At 42.7% G+C, this 20424-nt stretch overlaps 1 protein-coding gene across 10 annotated transcripts in view; it reads right to left on the bottom strand.

The window, feature by feature from the left end:
- Positions 1–20424, bottom strand: part of RASGRP3 (RAS guanyl releasing protein 3) — a 109667-nt gene that overhangs the window by 85444 nt on the left and 3799 nt on the right. For 5 of the 10 annotated variants that reach the window (XM_053666973.1, XM_053666975.1, XM_053666976.1 and 2 more), the window contains exon 1: positions 16008–16318. The gene's annotated coding sequence lies outside the window, so the exon portion shown is untranslated. Of the gene's footprint in view, positions 1–121; positions 424–16007; positions 16320–19165; positions 19328–19447; positions 19641–20424 lie in introns of those variants that run through there. The other 5 variants (XM_053666982.1, XM_053666983.1, XM_053666977.1 and 2 more) reach the window with 4 other exon arrangements.

The following is a 20424-nucleotide window of genomic DNA, read 5'->3' as shown; positions in this document are numbered from 1 at the left end:
AATCTGTGCACCCCCGAGTGCATTAAAGGTGGCATTCAACCAACCCAAATTCAACTCGCATAATTCAAGCACACATTTGTTAAATAAAATAAACATGAGTCCGATTTTGGACCCAACTTACTGGCCCAGATGGTCTGTGTCTTTTCCTTCGCAACAAAACAGTGGGCAAGCAATTCCTAGCCTCCCGGGGGGAGAGTGAGAGGCGATTTCACAGCCTCCCAGGGTGCTTAGAAGTAACCTGCTAAAAATAGCCCCTCAACTTTCACGTTAATGTCCTCAGCGGAGGGGCCAGGTGAAAATAGAAATTGCCTGAAATATGTGCCCAGTATTCTCATTCCCTAGAACTACTATTAGGTGGAAACCCCAGTAATCCTCCTGACACTTCCAACATTAATAACCTTTTTTTAAAAACCATTTTTCAAACTAGTCAGAGAGGCCACGTGGTGAGTGGTAAGCCTGTTGGCATGTGGGAAAACCGGGAAATCAGGATTCGCATTCCCCCCATCAGCCACTCACTTAACCCTTTAGGTACAAAACCCTCAGTTGTAAAAGGGAAAGGTAACACCCAAATCGAAGGTGACTATACGGGTTGGAAGTATGCACTGCATTTCAGGGTGTTATCCTACAAAAGGATTCAGTAAGTGCACGAGGATATATTCAATGTATGCACTTATCATAAAAACAGAAAAGGGAAACACCCTGAAAATAAGGGGAGATTGATCAAAACGATTACAATGCCTGCACTCGGTGCTATACAGCCATGAAAAAGAGAAAACAGGAAGATGACTGATGTCGCGAGGGAAGAAAGCAAAGACATCATGCAGAATTGTTGTTTTAAGCTCCCCCCACAAAATCCCCCACGAAGCCTATAGCTCTGCCTTTATTACAATCATGTATGTTTTCAGATGCCTAGAAAACATCTGCTGTGTATTTCAGGGCGATCTATAAATACACATCCACTCGGAAGAAAAGAAGAAGTTTACAAGGGTCACGGGTCCTTCCTTTTCCACCTATTCACTTTGGTATTGAGTACCTTCATTTATAATAAACCCATACTGTTTTTATAATTAAAAACTAAGGGTCATAGAGAAATAGTTCATGGAAATCACTTAGCACAGTGCCCAATGGGCTTTGGGGAATGATTGTCAGTTAGTTCTGCCCAGAAGCTATAGAACTTCTTAAAGTAAAATGAGTTTGCAGAAAACCAGCAGACTCTAGTAATGTGCAAGCAGTTATGTTCCTGTGTGAGCTGGGTCTGCTTTTTTTTAAGTGGTTGTTTGTTAGCATGACTGCGGTGATGACTTCATGGCTGCATGTGTGTATATACCTTTAACATGTGCCATTTAGTACATGTCAGTTTTACCGCTGCAAAATTATCTTTAAAAAGTGGAGCTAAGTTTTTCAACAGTGATAGCATGGAAGATGGGAGAATGAGATCAGAATGGAAGGTTTCTAAGGCCTTGATGCTATTTAGAAGATGTCAATATGAAGAAATTAACATTAGATGGTGTTAAATAAAATTCCTATTTTAAGTGTAGCCACTAAAAGAGAAGAAATAGATTACAAAAATTCCAAAACACTAGAGGAAAGAAGCTGGAATAAATAAAACTTGAAAAATCCAAAAGAAGGCAGGGGAGAGGAGAAAAAGAATAATAATATAAAACGAAAATGACATTATTAACCTCAATCCCCACAATTAATGTGGATTGTCTGAACTCACCATTAAAATACAAAGACGATCATTCAATGGTAGACAAAAAAAGGGGCCACGTAGGAAACCTGACAAGCTCAGGGGAGGCCTGCATGGGGGCCTGACAAACTCAGAGAATGAAAGTAACCACGTACGATGGTCTGAACATAAAAATTCCTCATCGAAAGGGAGTCCTGGCAGGCAGTCATGTCCTGGACTGGAAGCTTCCCTGACAAAGGTCAGTCTTTCAGTCTTTTTGCACCTAGGATGACGTGCCTTGAAATGCCAGAGTCCTCTCGTTTTCTAGATCCCTCCGGGTTTTCCCCGGAGGGAGCAGGAAGCCCCAGGGCCCCTCATTGCTATCTTGTCCTGCACATTTCGTCTCCACGCGCTGTGATGTTACCTGTCCCCTACCCAACTAAGTGAGAGCAGTCAGTTTCTCTCCATTTTGCTTTTCATCCAGTCTCAGAGATGTCTCCCCTTCGCTCTCTCCCACCCCCTTAATCTACCACCAATGGATTTCATGTAGCCCTCCTTACGGCTCCTTCTCTGATTCTAGTAAATAAAATAAGCTGCAAAAGCCATTCTCCAGAGCGTTTTCGCAATCCATTGAGATTTTGCTTCCTGAAAATTGGCATCACTTTGGCTCAAACAAACCATAAAAATTCTGCACAGGTTTGGGCCTTTCTTAGGTCAACAAAATAACAAACAAAACCATGGATCTATTTTTAATCAGTTCAGCTCCACTGGTGTGCGGGGTGTGCGTGTGTGTGCGTACACACAGATCAGAGGACCAGATACCTCTCCCCAGTCCTGCCTCTTTTTACTGCTTTTCTGAAGCCTTGAAATTAATGGAAGGAAAGTCCTTTTTACCAAAAATAACAAAGGACTGGCTTGGTGGGGAGGGAGAGGGGGAGGGAAGTGGAAGGGAACTGGCAAACAGAAATGAAATTTCCCCGCTGTGACTTCAGCAAAATGGTAAATGGGATGCACGTGAGGCCGTCTAACGGCGGCCCAGCTGGCCTACAGAAAATGGGAAGGCTCTCTTCGGGGAGGGCGGGCTCCCATCAGGGGCCCCCCAGCTCCTCTTCCCCAGAAGGGGTCTGACAGTGAAGGGGCCTGACAGTGAAGGGGCCTTCCCTGCCTGGTGGGGGCTGGAACCTCTGAGAAACGTGAGCTAAACCTACCCAGGCCACACGGGACAATTCAGCCATTCTTTCATAGAATCTGCAACACAAGATGGGTGGTTCTAATCAATCTTGTCTGGAAAACAGATGGAGACTTCTTCCCAGAAGTGAATTCTTCAGCCTTTTCCCAAAAGGGGCCCACGTGGCTCCTCCAGGCTGTGCACCTGGCAGCAGCCCTTCCCTGGCCTCGGCCGGTTTTGCACATGCTGGGGGCCGTGTGCGAGGAGCTGTGTGTGGACCCCAGGAGCCTGAATGTGGTCCTTGCCTGGAACCAGCATCTCCAAACGCCCCTCTAGCCCTATTGCTAGGCACCTGTGATGCTGGCCTGATCCCTGGGATGCTAAAATAGAAATCGCATCAGATTAAGAATCAAAAGACCAGATTTCTTGTGCCAGCTCCGACTTCATCTCCGTGAGGGCTATTGAATCCATTGAATTACATTACCATTATGAGTCCCCCTTAACAATCAAAAAAGTGGGAATGGCAATACCTATCTCATGAATTTTTCTGGAGAACAAATGAAATAATATATCAGAAAAGGACTTCAGAAGCCCACAATGCACTGTAGAAATGTAAAGTATGCTCACTTCTTCCATTCACCTGTGGGTGGACATTTTGGTTGTTCCCGTCCTGTGGCCATCGTGAATGACACGTCTGTGAGCACTGACATGCCCCAGAGGGGTTTTTTTTAAAGCACAAAACATGGCTCAAGGAATTTATCATTCAGTTGATGAGACAAGAAACTCCTGGGAACATTAACTATAGAGACAATAATGGATGAATAGATGAAAGAAATAAAACGAAATATTGTGCAATTACATACATTAGAGGGGACAGCAGATGCAGGGGTTATAGTTTTCTGTGACAAAGAAGAAATGTGGATGTTTTAAAGCAAATGCCCTACGAGCTAAAGAAATCGGGAGAGGCTACGGAGGAAGGGAGGGTTAACTGGTTGGGAGGGAAAGGAGTGGGTTCAGGGACAGAAAGCACTGCACCGGTGCCTCTTTGAAAGCAGGTGGCACAGCCACCCAGAGGGACAGCCCCAGTTCCCTGCCAGAAGTTACAGGAATGCGTTCGGAAGAGGTAAGTCACAGGAGTACATTGTTCTCTTGGCCCAGACTCTTGTTCCTCAAGCTACATACCTGTCTTAACTCGCCTGTGTGCCCCTGAATTCTCTTGCGGATTAGTAAATATAACCAGTGGCCCTACTCAACCCAGATTTCTTGAACTTGACTGAGGGCCAGTTGATGTCTGACTCTGTCACCCCCTCCTCATTCCCTAGTGATTAGAAAAGGCAGCGGTAACAAATGCAGGATCCAACAGTTAGTGGCACTTGTGAAGCTATTAAAAAGTGGCTTGGAAAGCACACTTTACACAGAAAGACCAGTTGCACCCACCACCCTTCCCCTCCTTTTTCCCCGAGCTAGAGGCTGGAAGGGGGTGGGTTTAATGAGCCAAAGCTGGGTGCCCTGGGGCCGCGCCCTCCTTCTTCCCTCAGGAGAACTGAGTGAAGGTGCACAACTTTCTGTTTCAAGTACCGACACAGACCCTTGCATTACAACCTCTCTCTCCACCGTCCTTTCTTCTACCTCTCTGCCAAGTGTCCCGATTCTACTTAGGGAACCCTATTTGGAAACCCAAAAACTCCTAACTATGGCTCCACAGTAAAGGCAGTACTGGATGCACCGTCCTCAAGGAAAAGGCAAATCCAAAGTTTGGAAGTGAAATGACGGAGAAATGAAAAGTTCTTCCCCACCTAAGGTTCACGCAGATACAGCCGTCTCCTTAGAAAAGAATTCAACCCATTTCTTCATTCTTCTCTAGTAAACTCACTTTCCTACCAACATTAACAGATGACATAAGTACAGTTTCGCTTTTATGCTCTTCCCAGGACCTGGTACAGCACCTGGCATGTCCCAGACACTGTACCAGCGCTCAGTGCTGGCTGCTTTGACATAAGGAGATCATAGGTTGATTCGACATATTCTTTTCTGTTTTGGGTTAATTATTAATATATTATTAATGTAAAATAATTATTAGCAGTATTAATGTATGGTATAATATATTAATGAGAAACGGTATGTTAGTAATGTTTCATTGTCAATGCATTTTAATAATTTAGTAATACATACTTATAATAAGTTTTAATGATTTAATAAGGGATAAACTTTAACAGAATACATTGTGAATACACTGTAAATACATTGTAATCATTTCATTGTAAGTATATGTTATTTTAGGTGCACATACTAGTCACTATTTAGGACTTCATTTCTACTGGAAAAATGAAAAGTGAACTCAGAGGGCCAAGAACATTCTTAAAAACAAGTTTTTGGAGCCCTACCAATTTGTAAATCATGGATGGTCATTATTCATAATGTCTTTCACTTTTTTTTTACTTTATAATTCTCTGACTGCTTTAAATCTGGCTTTATAACCAAACCCAATGGAATCAGAAATGAGCCTCAAATCCGATCGTCCCAGCTGGCCACGACTCAAGCCAGCATTTTAGGGGTCCTTGTTCCAGGTCTCTGCCACTGGCGGGGCCATGAGGACCTACAATGTCTCCTAGTTGTATCCGCTTCCACCAGTTCTATTTTGGGAGCTCCATATTTAACGCACGGGGCTATCTTTATCACTCCAGCTGACTGCCATGAGAGTCCCCAGGGCGGGGCAGCTACACACGAGTATTGAAGCATACTTCCTACCCTTCAAAGAAGACAATGCAGAATGCAGAAAAGACCTCAGCAAGCGGTCACAATGTCAGAAGTGCGTGTGTGAGAACTGCTCAGGGTTTCTTTCTTTGGACTAAATTGCATGTATGTGGGGGTAAGAGCACAATGTCTACAGTGCTTCCTGGAAGTTCATTTTAGTCTGTATAATGTAATCAAATTCTATGTCTAAGGTCACTTGAAGGCATCATGATAAAATTAAGTTTCTTACAATCACATAGTCCATATTTCAAAATGAGGAGTTTTGTTTTTTAAAAACTTCTATTACCTTTATTCTCAACTGAGGAATCCATAGTTGCATGACCTAAATAAATAGTTGGGTTGCTCTAATAGGCCAAAACTCAAAAACTGCCCCTCCTTTGCTGGCCGTGACTCAGCAATCCCTTCCATTATTCAGCTATAGTTGACACAGGGAAGAGTGGGCAGCTGACGGAATCATATTGGAGAAGACTCTGAGTCTTGAGCAGGTAGTAGAACCTCACAGTCCAAACTTCAAATGCTACTTTTGTAAGTGGTAGTTACAAAATGCTTGTTTGTGTAACATATAGTTACAGTTTGTAAATGCTAGTTTTTGTAACTATAGTTCTTCCGTTTAGATTTGAACCATCCAGTAAAATAGCCACTAGGCCTCTGAACCTATTGAGCACGTGAAATAAGGCTTGTCTGAACTGAGGCATGTGGTAATCATAGAATGCACACTGGATTTCAAACGATACAAAAGAAATAAGGTAAAATAGCTCATTAAGTATCTTTTATATTGATTGCATGTTAAAATGACAACATTTCCGGTATATTGGGTTAAATAAACTATGTTTTTAAAATTCATTTTACTTCTTCTTTTCATTTTTTAATCTGGCCCCGAGAACATGTGAGATAGCATGCATAGCTCACCTCCGTGGCTTACATCACACTTCTGCCGGACGGCGCTGGCTGAGAGGGCTCCGCATTGGAGAGCAGGACCAGTAAGGGGTCCTTAGGATGGGAAGTCAGAGCTGCTACAGAATTTGACTCCAAATCAGGATTATTAGAGGAGACTATGACTGAGAATAAAGGTTAAAGCAGCCCCTGACTGTTTAGTTCTCCCATCCAGAGAATTTTCATAGTGCTCCACAGAGAGGTAAAGTGTCTTGGACACAAGGAAGAGAGAAATGCAACCTTAGCGTATGGAACGCCTGCATTACTTGGCTCTTTCCTAACTGATAGCACGAGCCCTTATTTTCATGTCGGCCATCACTGTGCCCATTTCACTGCGTGGAAACCGGAGAGTGAGTCATGACTTCACTTGTTATGTGTTTTTGCTGTTTTGTTCTCCTTCCATTGCTGCTACAATGAGGACTAGGAATTATTTTGCAGGAAAGAAAAACATGAATTTACTTTTAAGAAGTTTAATGGCACATAAAACTTTTAAGACTCTGTGTGTGGACAACAAGTGGCTAGTTATTATTATAGGAATATTATCCCTGAACATGAGCACAGGGAGTTCACATTAACCCTGAATATTAATACACATTAAAAAATTCACTGTGAAACCCCTGATGTGGGATTACCAGATTCCTGAATTAAAAACATATTGGGGCTCATTGCTGCCAGCAAAAAATTGGGTCACTGTTGGTAAAAACAGTAGTGATTTCAGGAGTATGTGGACGGAAAAACAATAATATCTTTGTAATGTTCTGAAACGGTTGCATGAAACCAGCCACACTGCATTTCCCAGTCGGATTTGCTGACCATCTTGTCTCTGCATAATTGTTTTCTGCCATTCATTTCCTCCAATTGTCCATTATTACTAAAACAATTACAAAAAAAGAGTATGTGTGTGTCTTTGTTTCCTGTTGCTGATGAATACAGTGAAGTCATAGACAAGGCTGGTGCATCATCATCTTTTCCATTACAATGAATTACGCTGTCACAAACAGGATACAGCTCTTTACTGGGCAAAGGGGCCGTAAATGGGGTTGAATTAGCACAAACATGATTGTCGGCCATGACAGCAAGAAATTATAGCGCTGGGACTTAGCTGCTACTTTTTAAAAACAAGCTGGATTTTGTTTCTGGTGATAAAAGTAGTAGGTGCTTATCCTACGAGCAGTAGATGCTTATACTACTGGTAGACAAAGTAGAAAATAAAATCGTCATTGCCCCACCAACCACAGATTTCTATTATTAATATTTCAGTATATACATTTTTAGTTCTTAACTCTTTTTCATATGTACACATATAATTTTTAAGAAAATCAGATCATGTCATAGACATAATTTTTCCTTTTCTTTTTTACTTCACATTTATAATGAATAGTTTCCAATGCCAATAACTAGTTTAATGTAGTTTGATGGCTATATACAATCCCATATTATGAAATATTATTTAACAATTTTCCTATTTTGTACACTTGTCCAAAGTTTGGCTGTTACAAATAGACAGACATTCTTTTACATGCATTTTTGTCTCAATCTATGAATATTTCCTTAGGATGTATTCCTAAATGATATTCACTTTTTACTAAAACATATACTGTATATTTTTAAGTCTCTAGAATAAAAAGCCTAGGACATTTTCTTGACAATAAAGACACAGGTGTGCATTAAAACTTTTTAAAAATTGTTGTTCAAGCACAGTTGTCTCTACTCCCCCCACCACTGTCCCCACCCTTCCCACCCCCACCTCCCACTCTCAATCCTACCCCACTTTGGGTACTTTATACGTGTTCCTTGAAAACCTTTCCCCTTCTTTCCTCTGTTATCATTAAAAGTTTAATAACCAAACTTGATACATGTGCCTTCCAAATAAGATAAACTAGTGAAACACATTTCTTAGAAAATGTTCCATGTGCACTTGAAAAGAATGTAAATTCTGCTGCTTTGGGATGAAATGCTCTAAAGATATGAATCAAATCTCTCTGGTCTAGTGTGTCATTGAAGGCTGCTGCTTCTTACTGATTTTTTGTCTGGACGATCTATCTACTGATGTCAGTGGGGTGTTAAAATCCCCTACAGTGACTATGTGCAGTGGGTCTCTCTTTTTTACGTTCATCACAATTTGCTTCATATGCATATATAGGTGCTCCAGCACTGGGTGCACGAATGGTTATGAGGGTTATGTCCTCTTGTTGGATTGCTCCCTTTATCATTATATAGTGTTCTTATTCATCTCTTATTATAGATAGACTTTGTTTTAAATCGATTTTGTCTGATATTAGTATTTCTACCCCAGCTTTTTTTTTTCATTTCCATTTACATAAAATATCTATTCCCATTCCTTCACTTTCAGTCTGTGTGTGTCTTTTTTTCTGAAGTGGGTCTCTCGTAGACAGAGTATATATGGGTTTTATTTTGTTATCCCTACACCTACCCTATGTCTTTTGATTGGAGCATTTATGCCATTTACATTTAAAGTGATTATTGATAGGTATTATTTACTGTCATTTTATCTTTTATAACTATGTTTCTCTCTCTCTTTTCTTTCTTTTTCTTAAAGAAGACCTTTTAATATTTCTCCTAACACTAGTTTGGTAGTAACCAACTCCTTTAGCTTTCTTGTCTGGGGATCTCTTTACTTCTCCCTCAATTTTAAATGATAGCCTTACTGGTGAAAGTAGTCTTGGAGGTAGGTCCTTGCTTTTCATCACTTTACATTTAATCTCTTCTGGGGATTGAATTTAATCACTTTGTATGTCAATCCCCTCTGGCCTGAAATATTTCTCTTGAGAAATCAGCTGACAGTCTTATGTGAGCTCCCTTGGAGGTAACTAATTATCTTTCTCTTTTAAGATTCTTTGTCTTTAACTTTTGCCATTTTGATTACAACGTGTCTTGGTGTGGGCCTCTTTGGTTCATCTTGGGCTCTCTGTGCTTCCTGGACTTGTGTGTCTTTTTCTTTCACCAGGTTAGGGAAGTTTTTAGCCATTATTTCTTTAGATAGGTTCTCAAGCCCTTGCTCTCTTCTCCTCCTAGTATCTCTATGATGTGGATGTTCTTACACTTAAACTATCCTTATTTTTTTCATTCTTTTGTTCTCTTTGCTGCTTTGATTGGGTGTTTTCTGCCACTTTGTCTTTCAAATCTCTGATTTGATTCTCTGCTTCATTCAGCCTACTGTTTAGTCCTTCTAGTGTGTTTTTCATTTCAGATGTTGCATTAATTTCTGACCAATTCTTCATGCTTTCTATGTCCTCTTTTATGCTCACTATCTTTTTGTTTAAATTCTCACTGAGTTTGTCTATTCTTCCCCTAAGTTCCTTTAGCATTCTTGTAACTATTAATTTGCACTCTGTATCTGGTCGATTGCTTTCCTCCATTTAGCTTAGTTCTTTTTCTGAGACTGTCTCCTGTTCTTTCACTTGGGTCGTGTGCCTTTGTCTCCCCATTGTGGCTGTCTCTCTGTATTTGTGTCTGCATATTAGGCAGATCTGCAATGTCTCCCAGTATAGGGAGCCACTCCAAGTGGCATGAAAAGGTAGCTCAGCCCCCACTCGGAAAGGCCAGTGGGGAGCGAGTTGGCACACAGGAGCCAGGCCCACAGATAGGTTTTCCCAGGGGGAATCAGGCCTGCATTGTCCCTAGGCTGCTTTGAGACTTGCTTTTGTTAAAACTCCCTCACCCTGAATTGAGGCAACAAGTGCTTACTGCAACTTCCTAAAGGCTGAGCTAAACCTCCCAAGTATGGAGTGTGACCAGATCAACTGGTTTTCCCCTTGGTCTGCAACACCCTTCTCTTTGAAGTAATTAGCAACATTCTTTCCTTTGTTATCTGTAAAAGGTAATCACCTACAGTAAACCTGTGCCTAGTAAATGTGGACCATGCTCAATGTAATGTAGCCAGAAAAGCAATAAAAGCCTGTCCAGGCAGGGGTCAGGGCCCTCTCTCACTCAGAGAGTGGCCACACCATCCCTTTTTCTCCACAGGACCTTCTGTAGTCTGTGTGAATTTGTCTCTTGCAACCACGACACACAGATCCTGCCGGCCAGGGTTTGCATCATCCCAGTCTTTGCAGGGTGGTATTATACAGTAGGTGTCCCTTGGAGCGCAGTCTCCCTTGTTACCCAAGCAAGGTTCTCCAGGAATGTCCTTTTGTGTGGGTTACGGGAGCCCTTCTGCCCTTCTGTATGTGGGGTCAACCCTTAGGCTGCCTGACTGTAGGATTGGCCCGACCCCAGTGTATGAGCTGCTGTACAGGTGCTGACCATGCAGAACACTTTGCCCCAGCAGGGGCAATCTCCTTTTGGACATGCCACTTGTGCAGCTAATTGGGCCCTGCTCTGATGTTGTCTGAATCCTGTCACTGGGTGTGTTGGTCTGGGGTCTCTCAGATCAATGTCAGATGCTGCCTGTGACTGGATCTGGGCGACCTGTTTGGAGCTACAAAGCAGTACACAGTTTGTGGCTCTCTCTGCTGGGCCTGGGTGCGCATGGGAAGAGCCAAGCTACCCACCAAGGCCGGCTTCCACCAGCACCGTGCCCCTGGGCAGGTCAGCAAAAGGCCCAAGGCACCCCAAGATTTGCCTCTGGCTGTGCTTGAGTTGCATGAGGTAGGTTCTCAGTGAGTCATGAGGTATGGCAGAGTGGTATGCATCCTACTGATACAGATTCAAACTCAGTGCCAGTGCTGGGGCTAAGGCCACCCAGCAAAAGGCCCAGGGTACACCAAGGCTAGCAGCCACCCGCTGGGTACCTAAGGAAACTTTGTGGTGGAGCAGGGTCCCAGGGACTTATCATCATGAGGCCAGCAGAGTCCATCAGGACCAAACAGACCATGATTTTGCTGTGTAAAGGGAGGGCTCTGCACCATTCAGGAGTATGAGGGGAAAACAGCCCCTTCCTAGAGCCACACAATGGAGTCTGCCCCAGATTCTGTGCAGACCGCCTACAGAGCCACAAACCCCAGTCTGCTTCGCCCTCTCCCTGCCAGAGCCCAGGGTGAGTGGCTACAAAGGATAATTTATGTGCTGGCCCTTAAAGAGGGTGCCTGTGTCTCTAGCAGACTCCTCTTTCCCTTGTGGCCAGAATCCATGCTGATTTTCACAGCCAGATGTTACTGTGGGCTCCTCTTCCCAGCTCTGGTGCTCCGGGCTGGGGAGGCTGGCTTGCAGCTGAGACTCACGCTGCTCAGGGGGAACCTTTGCAGCTGAGATATCCCTCTGGAATCCGTGTGGGAGCAGGGCCAGCCCTTTTTGCTCACTGTGGCTTCTTCCAAAAATCCTAGTCTTCAGTTGGTTATTCAGGTTGATTGCTCTATATTTTAGTTGCTATTTCAGTTTGGTCCTGGGAGGAGGCGAGTGTACCTTCCACCTACTCCACCACCATCTTGGATCTCAGCAAGTGAAATACTTTTAATGGCTATAGAGTTTAAGATAAATCTAAAATCGGTTTATTCACAATGTCTTTCAGGTCAAGCAGCTGTAAGGGTGTATGTAATGCTACAAAGTCCTCTATCAGAACCCCCTAGCACAGTCAGCCTTCAAACCACCTAGGAGCCCACAGATGACTTTGCAGTGATTCTTGGTTTCCTAAGGAGCTTGCTTCCAGTGGCAGGTTGCGCTGTCCCTGACCTGGGCTGAGCATTGTCACCTTGTACTGCCACCAGAGGGCAGCCAGGGACAGAGAGAGGACTCTAACACCCTTCTTGGTCCTGTTTCCTCTTCAGCATAATCTTTATTTCACCAAATAAATGAGGACAAATCGCAAATGAGGCACAGAAGGGAAACACAGTCTCGACAATAAGCAAATTTTAAAAGTCTCTGTGTATAAACGATTCCTTTTTCATCAGAGAGATGAACCAAAAGGTGCAGCATTCTGAAGGCTGCTACAACTAGGAACTAAAGACCAGTAATCTTGTTAAAAATTGGGTTACAGCATGAGCAATCGGTGCCCTTAGATATCTGCAGTTGGAGGAAGCAGATCCAGAGTCCATACTCAATGATCTCTCTGAGAACTGGCAGGAACAAGGGCTTTGGCCTCGTACACACCTGGGTTCCATTTTCCATCTGTCTTTCCCTAGCTGGGTAACCATGGACAATTTACTGAACCTCTCTGAGCCTGTTTTCTCCTTGATGAAATGTGGGAACCGCGTATTGTGGCCGTGAGCACTACATACAGAATGGATACCAAGGCCCTGGCATACCGTGAAGGCTCAACGCCTGCTGGCCGTTGCTGTCCTTCCTGCTTCCCGCCTCCCTCCTGAGCTGCTCCCCATTCCAGCTGTCCGCTCATCACTTTCACCTACTTATCCCATCACTGCCTCAAATTTAACACGTCTGAAACCCAAATCCTCGTCTCCCTTACTGACTCCCTGATGTGCTGCTGTCTCTCTGCTTGGCTGTTTCCTTGGAATGGACAGCAAACCCTCCTCTCTAACACTTCCTCTCCCTCTATAACCGTAGTCAATTAGTTCACAAAACAGGTCGATTTGCTCTCTAATGTGCCTCCATCTGGTTTCTTTCTCTCTACTGTCACCGGCCCCCAGACTTTGGGACGGGCTCTCTCTGCCTTCCGGTCCTGCCTCAAATGGGCAGACCTTGTGATGTCATTTCCTGTTTCAAGACCTCTCAGCAAGTCCCCAGTGTCACTGAATTAGACTGTGAACTGCTCAGTCTGGCATGACAGTGCCATCGCGGTCTCACCCCGGCCTCCCCCAGATGCTTCTCCCTTGTTCCACATGCTCAGCGCCCCTGTCACGCCCGTGGGCGCACAGTTCGCTGGAAGAGTTGCCAGATTCGGGAACTAAAAACAGGACACCCGGGGAAGCATGAATCAGATGAACAACAAACAACGTTTTGTATAAGCAGGTCCCATGCCACGGGCCTCATACACACCTGTGCAGCAGAACATACCTTTACTTAAAAAAAAGTATATATCTGAAATCCACATCTAAATGGGAATTCTGCATTTCATCTGGCAACGCAAGGACACTCCTGTCTCCGCCCAGGCACACGGCTCCATTCTGGTCTTAGGTGCTCTCACCTCCTGCTGCTGCTCCCAGCAGACCTCCTCTGCCCTTCAAGGCTCAGCTCAGCCTCATCCCTCCGGGAAGCCTGCCTGGGTCAGGCTTTTCTTAGCTGGTATTCATTCTCTACCTCATTCATTTGCTTCCCTATTTAGGATGTCTTGTGTCCTCTGTAATTGGATTATAAGTAGGAGAATTTAATAAACATGGCTTAGTGGTACAGTACACTTGCTGACCTGTATAATACAGGATGTGAGGGGCTGAGAGCATAGGAGAAAAACCTCCAGAGGCCAATAATTTGGATTTAAGGGGTTATAGGCACGAAAATCAGTATGCGATTTCCTCTCCCCACACAGCCTCAGGCCAGGTAGGTAGCGCTGCCTGACCTAAGCATGATTCTCCCTACACCCCACTCCAACACATCCTGCAAGTGATGGATTCATTTGCTGACATCCAAATTTCTCACCATTCCACACATACCCTCAGCAATCTGATTTCACTTATACTTAAATGTGAGGGCCAGGGGTGGCTATACTATGTAACCTATAAACACTTAGTGATTGTAGCGGTTATGCTGGAAACCAAGAAATAAATTTCTATTTAATTGATAGAGAAGTTTTAAAAAATGGCATATCCTCCCCCACCCCTCCACAAATTACCAAGATAACACAAAATACTCTCAGGACTTCGACAATTCATCAAGAAACCTGTGAAACTATGAAGCAATTGCCAAGATACCTATTTTACATAACTGGCATTTCATGGATACACTTAGAAGCATCTGTGGGTATCCAGAAACCAATAAACAACAACAACAAATTTCTAAACGTGAAAAAAAAATTTGCATTCTTGGAATAAAATATGTAACTTACGATTTTACCTGTTATTTACATCTGCAATAGTATTTCAAACATGTTTATTCCCACAATGTAAACATATGAATGTGTCGAATGAGAAGTTGTTTTGAAACTGTAAGGGAAGGAGCTCAGCGTTCACAGGCTCACTGTAGGCAACGTCTCTGTCACTAGACCCGCGGGGAATGGCAGCTAATCAGGTTACCTTAGGTCGGGCTTTTCGGAAATAATAAAATGGGTGCAGAGCTGACGTCAGAGCGCCTGAGTGTCCTGGAAATGAGTGCTAAGACTTTGCTCTCTTTGATTCTTCAGGTCCAGCATATTTGTCCAGAGTAATTTTATTTCCCTCTATTTTTAGCAACCCAAATTTCACTAAAAAATATTGCTCTTTCTATTCAAGGGTATTTATATTTTGCTGCAGTTTCCATGGAATAAATTATAATGAACTAATCAGAAAAAAATAACCTTTAGATTCTCCCAGGAAAGAAAACAGCCACTGACACCCACACTAAGACAGACCGAGCCTTGGCCTCCGGGGCCAGTGAGAGACTGGCTCAACTTTTCTGGCCTCTAGCTTTGCTATCTTACAACAGATTCTAAACATACCAATCTCAACCTGGGAGAAGGCAAAATAATAGCAACGTATTTCCTTCTGTTCTTCCTTTTCAATAAGCCACCAGAACCACACTCCTTTGTTCGACATGGTGGTTACATTAACCAAGTTATTCCAGGACACAGATGTGGATACTATTCAGCAGTGGATGCAAAGATGGTGCATCATTTACACAGACACACTCCTTTGATGTGAAGGAATGTGAAAAGAATCTGGGCTGCCCCTGGGAGCTTTTCAAGTCTTTGTGGGCAACGTCAACGGTTCTTGGATTTCATCCATTCCCTTTCAACCTTTCACTTCCACACTGAGTGACATTTTTCAGGGCCCTCAGAAAATACATGCCGATTGAATGCTTTGAAATAATAACTTAAGTGTAAATAATTATTGTGAACAGCTTTTTGCGCTGGAGCTGTTCGATACTGTGTCTGAGGCTTCGAAAAGCTTCTTCATTGTTTGGAAATGAATGTAGGAGAAGAAGCTTTGTATTGGAAAAAAGGAAAAAGAGAAAAACACTCTATCTTCACACAAAATTAAAATTTTAGTTAAAATAACTTTTTCCAATATTGATCATTTGCACTTGACAGCCAGGTAAATGTTCTAAGCCAGTATTTGATCAAAGAAATGGTACATGGATTATTAACCAGCACTTCGAGAAAGAAAAACAGGCAAATATCCAGAAATTATTTTTAAAATGATCTTCAATGAAATGACTTATATTTTTTAATTCCCTGGTAATAATGAAACAAAGGAAAACTTAGAGGAGATAAAGTCACCTTAAGGAAACAGCGACTTTTAAACAATATTTGTTATTGTTAAAAATTGTAGATTTCATGATTGAGGCTGATTTCTGCATTGCTTCAGAGGTGGAAGCAAAGCTCAGTGAAAAGTCGCAGGAGGGTCTGCCCTCAAATCCTGCCCACTGTCTGCAGCCGAGACCCTAGTTCGCGATATGCATGTAGACACAATGGACGGTCTTAAAAGGGACACTCACCTTACCTCCCAGGCGTGCAGTCATTTCAACTTCATCTCTCTGTTGAGTTGTCTCTTTCTTCCTAGTTCACCAGCGCCTAACAAGTTTCTCTCCCACGTGCTGAAACACCTAGAGATTCCTCTTCTCTCTTCTACAATGCTGTCATTGCCTCCATTGCCCAAATCCAGTTCAAAAATAGGAAGAGGGGGGAAAAAATCAAATTTGCAAGCTGTTGACGCTTAACAACAACAGTGAAGCTGCTAAGCTTTGAGCTCAATGAATTAAAGGTTGTTTGGCTAAATGGCAGGCACACTTCCTCCCATTCTTTCTGAACTTGGTTTTCCTGCCTCCAGTGGAGCTTTTTCCTTTCCTGGGCTATAAATAGGCTAGTTGTGAGAGTCCTGAGGAAAGAAGAAGGCAGGAAATGCATTTGATTTCAAGAAGCAGTCTTAATTGTGTGTGTGTGTGTGTGTGTGTGTGTGTGTGTGTGTGTATGTGTTCTTTCAAGTGAATAGCAATAAACAAGCTAAGAAAAATTTAGCTTTGGTATGTGCATGATACTCAACATTTTCTGTAATTTCTTAGAGTCTTAGTTTCTCTATACATTGTCATTTACCACAAGCAAAGCTTAGCTTTGGAGATGTATCATCTTCCATGTAAAATACTATAAACAAACCTATGTCTAAGACATCAATTCTCTAAAGGAATGCCACATACATCAAATTTAGGGAAATTGGGGAGAGGGCAGACATGGGTGATGCCATATTTGTTTCTGTTCATTCAAAAGGAGGTGAAGCACTGTTGGAGGTAAGGTTCGATAAAAGGGAGAATTCATCAGGTGAACAAGAAGAGCAGACATTTTGCTTACAAGAAATTATGCGCTAGAATTTATAAACCAGTCATCCATTTGCACCAAACTAATACACTGTCCACAGTCTTGCTAGTCAATGTCGTTTGGCTTCTCATAATTACGACACAAACTAAAATAAAAATGGATGTCATTTTCCACATAGCAGATCGCCCTTTTGGATATTGTCTGACACTGTTGAAATGTGGAGAAACACGGGTTCATAGAGTAGGGGTTGGAAGTGTGAACTGGCATAAGCTATTTGGAGGGCAATTCTCAACTTCTTCCAAAACATTAAGTGCACATACTCTCTCTAACAAGGGCCTTTAACACAGTTGATTCTGCAAAGGGGACAGAGTTTGGTTCATGATATATACCCTTTGTGCTCTTTTAGCTTTTATACTGTGTGCACTTTAAAACATTAATTTTTCAAGAGGGAAATTTTACAAATGTTATTTTATATGATTATTAAATATGTATTTATTATGTGTCTACTGAGCATCCTAGACTTAATGCTTGTCAACAAACTGCTCTTTGCATTGGGGTAACATTTTGAGAAGAAGCAGTGCAGGAGTAGCTGGAGGACGGCTTCGAAGGAGGGGCCACCCTGAGCACAGTTCACCGGCCAGTAGCATGAGCAGCACTTTGATTGGAACCCCTGGCAAGAGCCTCAGCAAACTGTATTTTAAGTCCAAATGATTCTGATATTCATTAAATTATGAGAAACACTGGTCTATAGAATTGTTTTGTTTATTCATATGTTTATATTCCACCTTCTAAAAAGGATTTGAGACAACTGATTTTTTTTTTTTTACAATGTATAAAGGAAAAGTTTTAAATGTTTTTTTTAATGCTTGCGACTCCTATTTAGAAGGCTAGGAGGGTCCTTACATATAAGGTTAAGAAGACACACCTATTTCCCAGTGACTTTGGAGAGGCAAGCCTGAAGCAAGGCGAAAGTTATGGGAAGAACTCGCTGAGGATGTTTCAAGGCAAGACAAAGGCGCCCCCACTCTGGGGTCGTCATGACACAGACACATTCAAAGCCAACCTGACTCACATGCGTATGTGAAAATCATATAAGCGGCCTGAAATAAGACTAAACCAAAGAAAATACTGAAGAAATCAAACTAAGTCTCTAGGCGAAGACGGAATGTCCTGCTCCCTCTTCTTGCGCAGTGATTTGATGATTGGTTTCTGACGCAGCCATTTCTCATCTATGTGTAATCATCATGCAGAGGCCTGTGTATTAGAAATAATAGGCCGAACAATGAGTTCAGCCAGAGCTGGTGAGGGAGAAGCCACAATATCTGTATCCCAGGTGCAGGTGGGGAGGAAAAGTTTTGTTAGAGAGAGAAAGAAAAGAACGACCGCCTTGTCATAGCAGAAAAAAAAAGGCAGTCCATGGCAGCTGGGATGTGAACCGCTGCTGTGTACTGAAGGTGACATTGGCTAGCAATGGGGTGACATGTCCTGGGAGCAAACCATGCCCTGGTGTGAGAAGAGTGGACGCTTCTAAGAAACTCCAAGGACATTTATCAGGCTTTCATTGTTCTCTAGAGACACTCCCTTTCTCTTTTGTGGGGATGTATTTTACTCTTCAAAAAGAACAACTTCACAAGCTCCCTGCACAGCCCATTTGTAGAAATGAACCATCCAAACTTCTCTGGGAGTAGAAAGGCTCTTTATCTTTATTCTTAGTCTAACATTAATGACAGACACTCTCAAAAGACATTAGGGAAAAATGATGTGTGACTTCCTCTAACTATTTTGGTTCTGTAACTGGAGGCAAATACATTTTTAAAAATTTCAGTAATCTAGAGAGAATTTCAATGTACATGTACAATATAGAGGAAACCCAACCAAAAGTCCTCAAAGAAAATGCAAAAAAGAATGTATAATAATGCTCAAATGAGCTAAATGCACTCTATGTATCTGAAGCTGTAGGTCTCATTTAACATTTTTAATAATAGCCTATCTTTGTTCATAAAGTGCAGAACAGCAAGGCAATCACCAAATTGTGGGAAACTGGTCCCTTTGATGTGAATTGCATCATGGAAGTGAAAATTAACCAGACTGCTGGATTGACCTGTCAGGAGGATACAGGTAAAAGATGGGTTTTTAAATTTCAGCAGGAGCCTAGAAAGATGGTTGAAAGTTAGGAAAGGGTTCTATGTAATAAAAATAAAATAGAAAAGTCAGCAACTCTTTGAAGGGACTAGAAGACCCTGAAATAGGAGTGAAACTTTTCTGTCATTAAAATTGAATTGTGTTCATTGGTAGTTCATATGTGTGTACCCTAATTCTTAGTAAATGATATCATTAGAATTACCTTGCAAAACTATAATAATCCTGGCACACGTAAAACACTTCACAGTATCTCCCAGGAGAAGCCCAGCCTTAGTGAAGGTCAGGGGGACATCTGAGCCACACTGTCTTCCATGGATTTGGCTCAGGCCTCTGTGGGTGTTCTGTCGCTCTGCCCTGCACGCACCTAGAAAAAAAACAGCACTAGTTTCCATGCAATGAAACAATGAGGGGTTTTGAGACCCTCCGATAATAAATCCCAGAGCCTCTTCAGCGATATCAAGACTAACATCTGATGTCATCATACCTAAAGGAAATTTTCTTTGGTGCTGTAGCAATAGTTTGGTCCATTAATTTTGAAGCCTGGAACCTTCATCCTGCTGTCTCTGCCAGGGCATTTTGGGAAAGACTTTGGACTCCACCAGAAGGAAGGTTGGGGTGCTAATTAGTGCTGGAGGCAGGAGGAAGCCAGCCAATCCATCGCCGACTGGGAGGAAAATCTGCAGAAGGAAAGAAAAGAGGTCGTTGCAAGGACAGTGCAGGGCACACTTTTGAAGGCAGAGGGCGGTTACTGTGGGCTTTGAGAGGACCGGTGCCAACATTGCCTTATTCTTGTACAATGTTCAGACGGAAGGAAGGAAGGAAGTAGGGGAAAGAGCATGGCAGTGAAACTGATCTGCCCATCAAAGAGTAAACTTTATTGCTTCGGCAGGTACTCTGGTCCAGTAAAGACCAAGTAGTAGGTTGGTTGCTGATTTAATAGTCAATACAGGTTCCTGGCTTAAAAAAACAATAGATTAGTTTGAATTCACATACTTTCCTGAACTGTAGAAAAGAAAAAAAAAGTTTAAACTGAGTTTACATAGATATTGTCAAGGTGAACATAATCACAGGCTTTAGAATTCTAACATAAATAATGGGGTGCAATTCACCTCAGTTAGATGCAGCAAGTTAAAACAATGGAGCCTTCTGGTCTTATTAGATATGAGCAAGAGACCCTCTCCCTGCTGACTTCAAAGAAGCAAGAGCTACTTCTGGAGAGCGCTATACGACAAGGCACAGAGGGTAGCCTCCTTCCAACAGCCAGTAAGAAGCCGAGGCTCTCAGTCCCACAGCATGCAAGGAACTGGGTGCTGCCAACAACCACGTGACCTTGGAAGCAGCTCCTTCCCTAGTGAAGCCTCACTGGATGACACAGAAGCCAGTTGACAACTTGACTGCAGCCTGTGAGACTGCAGCAGTGAACCCAGCTAAGCTACATCTGCCCAGGTGGGCTGTGAGAGA

The sequence above is a fragment of the Artibeus jamaicensis genome, unplaced genomic scaffold, assembly GCF_021234435.1.
Source record: "Artibeus jamaicensis isolate MK-2021 breed Jamaican fruit bat unplaced genomic scaffold, CSHL_Jam_final contig_465, whole genome shotgun sequence".
Lineage (NCBI taxonomy): Eukaryota > Metazoa > Chordata > Mammalia > Chiroptera > Phyllostomidae > Artibeus > Artibeus jamaicensis.
This window is presented reverse-complemented; position numbering and strand designations above follow the sequence as displayed.